We start from the raw sequence: 8,377 nt of genomic DNA on the forward strand, positions 1-8,377 counted from the left end.
CGTTTTTGGTCAAATACTTTCGTTTTTGGTCAAATACCCTCGTTTTTGGTCAAATACCTTCGTATTCGATAAAATATCCTCGTTTTTAAGTGAAAATTCTCTCGTTTTGGTATTAAAATTCTGTTTACGGTCTAGAAACTTTTGTTTTCATTCAAGGTTATATTTTTGGTCAAAAGGAATGACTTTCACCTTTGACTTTTTAAGTTTGACTTTCAACTTTGACTTTCAAGTTTACTTTTTAAGTTTGACTTTTCAAGTTTGACCTTTGACTTTCAACTTTGACTTTCTTGTTTAACTTTCAAGCTTTCACGTTTGACTTTTAAAGTTTGACTTTCAAGTTTGACTTTTCAAGTTTGACCTTCGACTTTGACTTTCAAGTTTGACTTTCTAGGTTTCAAGTCAAAGGGCATTTTCTCTTGGCTTCTCAATCATACTTACTTTTGGTAAATTATTTTTTTGTGAATAATGAGTTCATCAATCACAAAAGAGGTCAATGAAACTTCTTGTTCTCAATCCTGTAGTGATACAATTAAAGTTCTTCGTGATCAAATTGATATATTACGTAAAGACAATGAGCACCTTAAATATGAAGGCTATACTCTCAGAAAGGCCCAAAAACCTTTAAAACAACAATTAGAAGCCAAAACCAAGGACTTTAGAAAACTTCAAGAAGAATATAGCACTAAATGTGAACGCTATGATTATGCTCAAATAAAGATTGCCAGTCTAACTGCCGAAATTGATGCATTAAAAGCTAAATATAAAGATGTTGAATTTAACTTTAAGAAATTTGACGTGTCAAGTGAGGTAGTTGTGTCCATGATAGAAAAACAATTAAAATTTAAAAAAGGGTCTAGGGTATCACAGCGTTCCACCACCCTTCAATGACAACTATACCCTACCCCTTGAAACCAATGAGGTAGAGATACCTGCTCAGTATGGCCAAACTCCTATACCAGCTTCAGTTAAGACTAAACAATCTGGCCCAACTGAGAATATTGAAGTGAATGATACTAATGTTTATACCTCATGTGTAGAGCAGGTCAAAGTGCATGATGGGCATGAGCAGAACACAAATAATTTTTGTTTTGCTGATAATGATTCAAAAGCTCGTGATGAGGAGTATAATTCTAATGCTTCTACTTCATGTGCAGATAAAGAAGCAGTGCAAGATGGGAGTGAGCATATCAAAATCAATTCCGAGTCTGCTGAAAGTGGTTCAAAAGCTTGTGATGATGATACTCCCATTGTGGAAAAACCCAAGCCACAAAAGTCTGTTAAACAATCTCTTAAATGTTCTTGTGCTTGTGCTTGTGGAAGTCCCTTGAAAAAAAATTCTTTTGGACAAAGACCAAGTCACAATCTCATCTATATGAAAAGACAGACTTGCTTTAACTGTGGGACTCTCGGTCACATTGCTAGAAATTGCCCACATCGTGTATATGTTCCTTACTATGCACAAGGTTGGCAGAACGTGCCGAGAGGGAGATCTTACAAAAGAAACCCTTCGAGGTCACGTTCACACAATGGTGACTGGAATGCTAAGAAGGGCAAGAATCAAATTCCCAAGGACAAGAAGGGAATGTCGGACAAAAAGCCAAATTCAAGAGATGGTTCAGTTAAACGAAGATCAGTTAATTCAAAGTCATCTCAGCGTTCGGTTTCAAGTACTAAAGAAAGTGATAAGGCATCCATCCGATCAAATAAGAAATGGGTTAAACCCGACTACAAATGGGTACCAAATGTTCATACTCCCAAATTATCTAATTATTCTAACATTTCTTCATCTTCTGTGTGTGATAAACAGGACATGTCATGGGAGAGAGTACCGTGTGTAGAAGATAAAGGTCAACCCAGTTTCAAAATGGACTGGGTTCCAAAGAACAACTAATCCCGCATTCTGTTCTGGAGCAGCTATGGAGGAATATCATCAGACTTCGGTTTGTTGATAGTGGCTGTTCCAGGCACATGATAGGAGACATCTCTCAACTACATTACATTCAGAACTTTAATTGAGAGCATGTATCCTTTGTGGGAAAGGAAGAAAGAAGAGGATCATAAATGGGGATCGTACTTAACGATGTGAATAATTTTTAGATTTGTTCCGGAATTGAAACACAGCTGAGGCTGAACATGTTGCTGCATTTGCGTGCTGTTCTCAGATCATCTAGATGCATCTTCAATTGCTGACTTACGGTTTGAATTCTTTCGATACTCCTGAGTTTTATTTAAATGATTCTTTTCAAAGACAAATTTTTTAATTTGCGCATTTATTTTGTTTTCTTTCTTCCCCATGCTCAAATTAAGAGGGAGAAATAAAAAAAAACATTTTTTTTCTTTCGTACGTACTTTTGGGAAGTGATATGAGATTTAGTGATAAAGTACAAGTTAAATTGCCTGACAACTTTGATCCCAAAAGTTCTTGTTTTGTTAAATTTGTATTTTATTTCTGATTTTCTTAAATTTTTTTCATATTGTCTTATATGCACAAATTTGGGGGAGAATTAAAAAAAATCAAAAAAAAAACATAAAATCTAAAAATCTAAAAATATGTTTATATCAGTTTTATTTCTTTTTCAGAAAAATCAAAATCCAAAAATATATTTATGTTTTTATTTCTTTTTCAGAAAAATCAAGATCCAAAAATATTTTATTTTTATTTTGAGTGTATTTTTCATTTTATTTTTATTTCTTAGTTATTTTTATTGTGTGGTAAGTTTAATTTTACTTTTGTTTTTATCTCAAAATTTATTTTTGTCTTGAAATGTGAATTCTTAAGAAGAAGAGACTCAAGGAGACTGTATCGGAATTTTCTGAGCAAGGAGAAGAAACTTGGAAATGAATTGACGGTGAAACAAGGAATTGACGGAGGAGTCAAATGTGAGTGATAGACTCTTCCATATTGAGACATATACCAGTCTTGATAGGAGTCTTCGCATCAAATTTTAATGATCAAAAGTCATTTTCACCATGACTAATGTGAAACACCCAACCTTTCTTCGCCCATATCTAAATTTTTTTCCATTAAATCACTTCCAAGTACCGGTACCCCTTGAGGTTCGAGTATAAAACAAATCGGCTGATGGTTACCAAAAATTATGTGTTTATGATCTTGGAAGTCATTATCACCATGATTCTAAGTGAAACCCAAAATCCGAAATCCATCCATATCTGAATTGACAGTGAACATTTTAATGTTCTAGATATTTTCACCCATGAAATTGACGGATAATGGTTCATACATGGTGTGACACTGTACAAAATGTCAGTTAGGCAGTTTCTTTCTAAGAACTGTCATATTTTAGGAATTGGAAGTCTGAAACTGTACAGATTGTTAAATTGGTCTTGTCAGGTTTCTTTACCTAAGAACTGTCACGACACCAGGGCGATTCACCCAACAGGGAAACAAATATCGTTGAACGTCTCGCCAAGGGCCAAGTTAACTTGTTAACTTGAAAAACTGTATTTAGATCTTTGATCTAGGATATACATGGGCTAACATCAAACTAGCCATGAGTAGTTCTCTGATACTCAACAAATCGCAGTGCGTTCCTCCGTGTTCACACAGATACTGCGAGTAGTCTCTATCTGAGCCAAGGTTGGGTCCTTGAACAACTGTGGTGAGAAGGGTCTTTATGTTTCTGTGATCCACAGGGACTTTTTAGTCATGATTACTTTTCAAGGCGCAACGGTGATCATTAAAGAACTTTCATTCGAAGGAACAAGAAGTGAAGATTATTTTTCAACATTCAATTTTTCAACCCCAAAAGCAAGGTGAAGTTGTACTTGATGTACTGTGACAGATTGCATTGAAGCCTCCTCAATCAATTTGCTGCTATCTATGAACTTGCTGAAGTGATCCAGAAGAATCGGTCTCTCTGTTATTTTCTCTGAAGTATTTCAAAGCTGAAAGTGCTGATTTTCAAGAACCTTTACAAGAATCCTCTACACCCAATGTGCATTCAAGGCCAATTCTTTGAAGGAAGTCCAACTGTTCAAGATAAAGTCATTCATGCAGAAATTCATATGTTCATCTTCAAGTTGTGAAGAAATCGAAGATTAGAGCTGAAAGCCAAAGATCAAGGAAGAGTGAAAAGAAAAGAAAGCAATAAACCAAGGGGGAGATTGTTAGGACTAAATTATGGTTTATTCTTTGTGAAAAGAAAGCTATAAACCAAGGGGGGATTGTTAGGTCATAAATTATGGTTTATACTTTGCTTTTCATAAGCTATTAGAGTTCTCAGTCTAGAACCAAAAACACCATGTTTTGGTGTTGTTTGGACCAAAATCACATGTGATTTTGGTTAGGCTTAATATTGGCTTGTTTGGTTTTGGGCTTGGACTTTGTTATTAGGTCTAGGTATAAATAGTGTTATTTTAGCCTTGTAAAGGGTGTTGGACGTTCTAGGGGCTGCCATATGCAGAGAACACGTTTTGGAGAAAACCAGAGAGAAAACGAATTGTAATTAAGAATCTTATGTACCCGACTATTCAATAATAGTGTGCATTGAAGATTAACATTTTGTGTTCTTATTCTATATTTCATCTTGATTCATTCACTTGATTGGGATTCCGTTCCATCAAGTGAATCCGATTGATACATCAAAGCGTTTTTGGGGACTTACAATTGGTTTTGAAACAAATGGTTGTAAGAAATTAATGGTTTAAAAATGAAAATTTTTATCGGTATTTTTGGGACGTTACAAGTTGGTATCAGAGCCTTGGTTTGAGGGATTTGGGCACACTCTTGAGTGTTTCTGAACTCGAACTGAGGAATTGGTAATATTTTGAAAGAAAATAAGTTTTCTAAAAAGATTTTTATAAAGACAAATGGGTGTGATGCGTGAAATCAGCCAAGCTCAAGTAAGTGATTCCCAGAAATACCCATACATGTTAATGTGTCATATGTTTGCATGCTAGAAGTTAGCACAAGGATATGTTCATGGCTGCATGCTAGAATGCTTATTAGGAGAAAATGCTTATTAGGAAGGATGCTTGTTCATGTTTTGTTGCTTATAAAGTTCTACTGCTCGAATGTTTCTTTCTTTGTGCTTTGTAGGACTCATATTGATGTGAGTTAACTATTAAATGAACATGTTAAGTTACATGTTGTAAAGGTTAAATAATCTTAGAGTGATTGATTTGGCCCTATTCTACAGCTCTCGTCTGAGTCCAACCATTGTGGGGTTGAGTCTTTTAGTCGAAGGATTATCAAAGCTTTGTTGCATGTAATGGTATTCATGTAGTAGTTAGTTGACATTAGTAGGAGCTTTTCAGCAGTTGATGGCAGGGTGAGGTGAGGGATCCTAGGAGAGCCTAGGAAGTGCTTTAGTTTGGTTGGCGCACTGTGTATCAGGTATTGGGAGTATCAATATGAGAAGGCGACTTAGAGGATTCAGGTTGATTCTTAAGGAAAGTATGGATATGTGTGGAAGTTAGTATTGGACACATACTACTGAAAGTACATGATCCGTACTCGAATCAAGGAAAGTCACGAGGATTCTAGGAAGTCTATAGAATGAGGATGATTCATGTAGAATGAGGATATTGGGTATGTTATGATTATTGTATGGTTGCTTTTCAGCATGGTGATGAGCACACATGGAGGAGGAGCTGGTTCTTGTTTAGGTTCAGGCTCTGGTGTAGAGCCGATTGATGAGAGGATTCACGAGTTTGTTTCGTTTGAGATCACTCGCGGTATTTTGGAGCAGACTCATGTGATATTCGGTATGATCAAGGGGGTATCATGTAGCTGTTGGATGAACAACTTGGGGCTTTTCGTGTCGAGATTGTGGTTGGTCAGATCGGGGCACAAACTCTCTCTTTTCGGGAGTTCAAGTCTTGTGGATTCCTAGAGTTCTTCGGGAAGAAGAACCCTATCGCTAGTAGATGGTGGATTGTTGACATGGAGAATGCTCAAATGACTAGTTATTCTCGAAGGGATTGAAAGTGGGCTTTTCATCTTTCCTTCTGAGGGATAGAGCCCACGATTGGTGGGAGGAGGTTGGTCACTCCTTGGGAGCTGAGGCTGTGGAATCCATGTATTGGATTGATTTGTGACGAGATTCAGGGCAGAGTTTGCACCGACCATTGAGGTGCAACAGTTGGCGAGGGAGTTTCAGAACCTTTTCCAGATGACGGAGACTATGTCAGAGATCACCGCCAACGTCAAGGAGAGGGCTTTGTTAGTTTCTCAATATGCTGCGGATGAGGAGATAATGAAGGCGAGGTGTCATGATATGCTACGAGATGACATTCAGGAGTTTGTGAGCATGTCCAGCTGCAGGACCTTGGAGGACATGATTGCTAGAGTCTGGGAACGGGAGATTGATTTAGAGCTTCTGAAGAAGCGGAAGACGGTTCAGACTCAGGCAACATAGGGCTTAGCAAAGAAGCCCAATATTTTAAATTCACGAGTTAGCGGCCGGTAGGGTCGGGGCCTTTGTGGAAAGTGTGGGAAACCGCATGATGGGGTATGTCGATCTAGAGGTATGGGTTGCTACAAGTGTGGTGGGTTTGGTCATGTCAGCAGGGATTATCCCCATGGATCAAGTCCGATTTGTTTTCACTGCAACCAAGTGGGCGACAAGAAGGCCGACTGTCCGGGATTAATGGATGGGGCAGTGAGGAAACTTGATCTAGCTACACTGAGGATTACTGATGGCCGATAGGGCATGATGGAGGCTCCATTAGTTAGGAGCCGAGCGTTTAAATTGCTGGTCAACGAGGCCCGAGTTCCGTCAGAGGATGTTGCTGGTATGTATCCTATTCTTTTCCTTCATGCTTTCATTATTTATGTTTTATGTGTGTGAGACGCCATGTTCGGATTATTTAAGTCTCCACCTAAGAATCTTAGTTTCTTTATGATTGTCTAGATATTACTATTGAGGGATTATCATATGTCATTTTTCATACCGAGGATCATGGTTAGAGGGTATTTGGATGAGTCGATTTTAGGATTCAGCGTGGGAGGCATAGACCAATGATAGGATGAGCCTTAAGAGGAGGAAAGTTGAGTATTCTGCTTGGAGGATCAGTCGTTGGATTGATTTGATGATTTCAGCTACTCGGGTCCGATTTAGTGGCAGTGTAAGTCTTTTGGATCTTCGAGTTCGGTATTGTAGAGACCATGCATGGTTGCGAGGAAAAAGGGATCGACCTGATTCATGACTTCAGGGTGTGGTCAATGCGTTCTGCATGGGTTCTGCTCTGTAGCTAGTGGATTATTGGAATATTTGGCGATCTGATTAGGATAGTTAGTTTATTCTTTCTTTGTAATCGATTGAGTGGTCCGAGAATATTGGAGTGGTATCAATGGAAGGTGCTTTGGAGGCGTCAATATTTCATCAAGTTTAGGATAGTTAGTTTATTCTTTCACGTCGTGATGTTTGTTGGGTGGGTTGTCCGTGACCGAGTTGGCTGAGTTGGAGCGAGACGAGTTGGAATGGGGTTGAGTGTGCTTTCATGATGTGACCAAGGGTTGGTCACGATGTGAGGCTCTTTGGTTGACATTGTCAGCTGTTGACTTTGATTTGGCTGTTGACTTTTGGCATGGGTTGACTTTCGGTGAAATTTTTATTTTTAGAAGGTAGACTTAGGGTTTACCTTGTGTGGATTATTACAAGGTGTTTAGCACCCATTCGTTGGATAAGGGAACTATTAGCAGTGGTCGACGTGGCTTTGAGCTGAGTTTTTGTCGGCTTTGTGAGTCATGTGAGTTTTCCACTATATCATGTAGGAAGACGAGGGGGTGGCCCCTGGCGATTGTATGAAAGACCCGGATATAGCTCCCGAAAACTGTATGAAAGACCATGATTTGGACCTTGGAAGTTATATGTAGGATGCTAGTTGTCTTTGTGATGCTTTCATGGAAGACTAGGAGGTGGCACTTGGCACTTGTTTGTAAGACATGGGTTTTGGCCCCCGACATGGCAAGGAAAGACCGTGATGTGGCTCATGGCATGATAGTAAAACTATGGTTGGCACATAGCATTCCCTATTCTACGTATGATATGTGGTATTTTGGGGAACTCACTAAGCTTTGTGCTTACGGTTTGTGGTTTATCATTTTTCAGGTACTTCCAGTTTCAAATGGAAGGGTCCGGTTTGACTGTACAACATCCCCTGATGGCTTTTCAGCACCGATTGTTATTGTATTACTCTAATGTTTTAAAAATACATTTTATTTTGATTGGTTTTGAAACAAATGGTTGTATGGAATTAATGATTTAAAATGAAAATTTTTATCAGTATTTTTAGGACCGTACAATATGGTCATGATGATCTTGTTTTTTTAAATCTGTTTTCTTCTCAATTTTTGCGGTTTCCAACAACAAGAAATATGATTAATGCTTAAGAAGATAAAGTTGATTCTAAA

Source organism: Lactuca virosa, chromosome 8 (assembly GCF_052849685.1).
Source record: "Lactuca virosa cultivar CGN04683 chromosome 8, Lactuca_virosa_CGN04683_v6, whole genome shotgun sequence".
Lineage (NCBI taxonomy): Eukaryota > Viridiplantae > Streptophyta > Magnoliopsida > Asterales > Asteraceae > Lactuca > Lactuca virosa.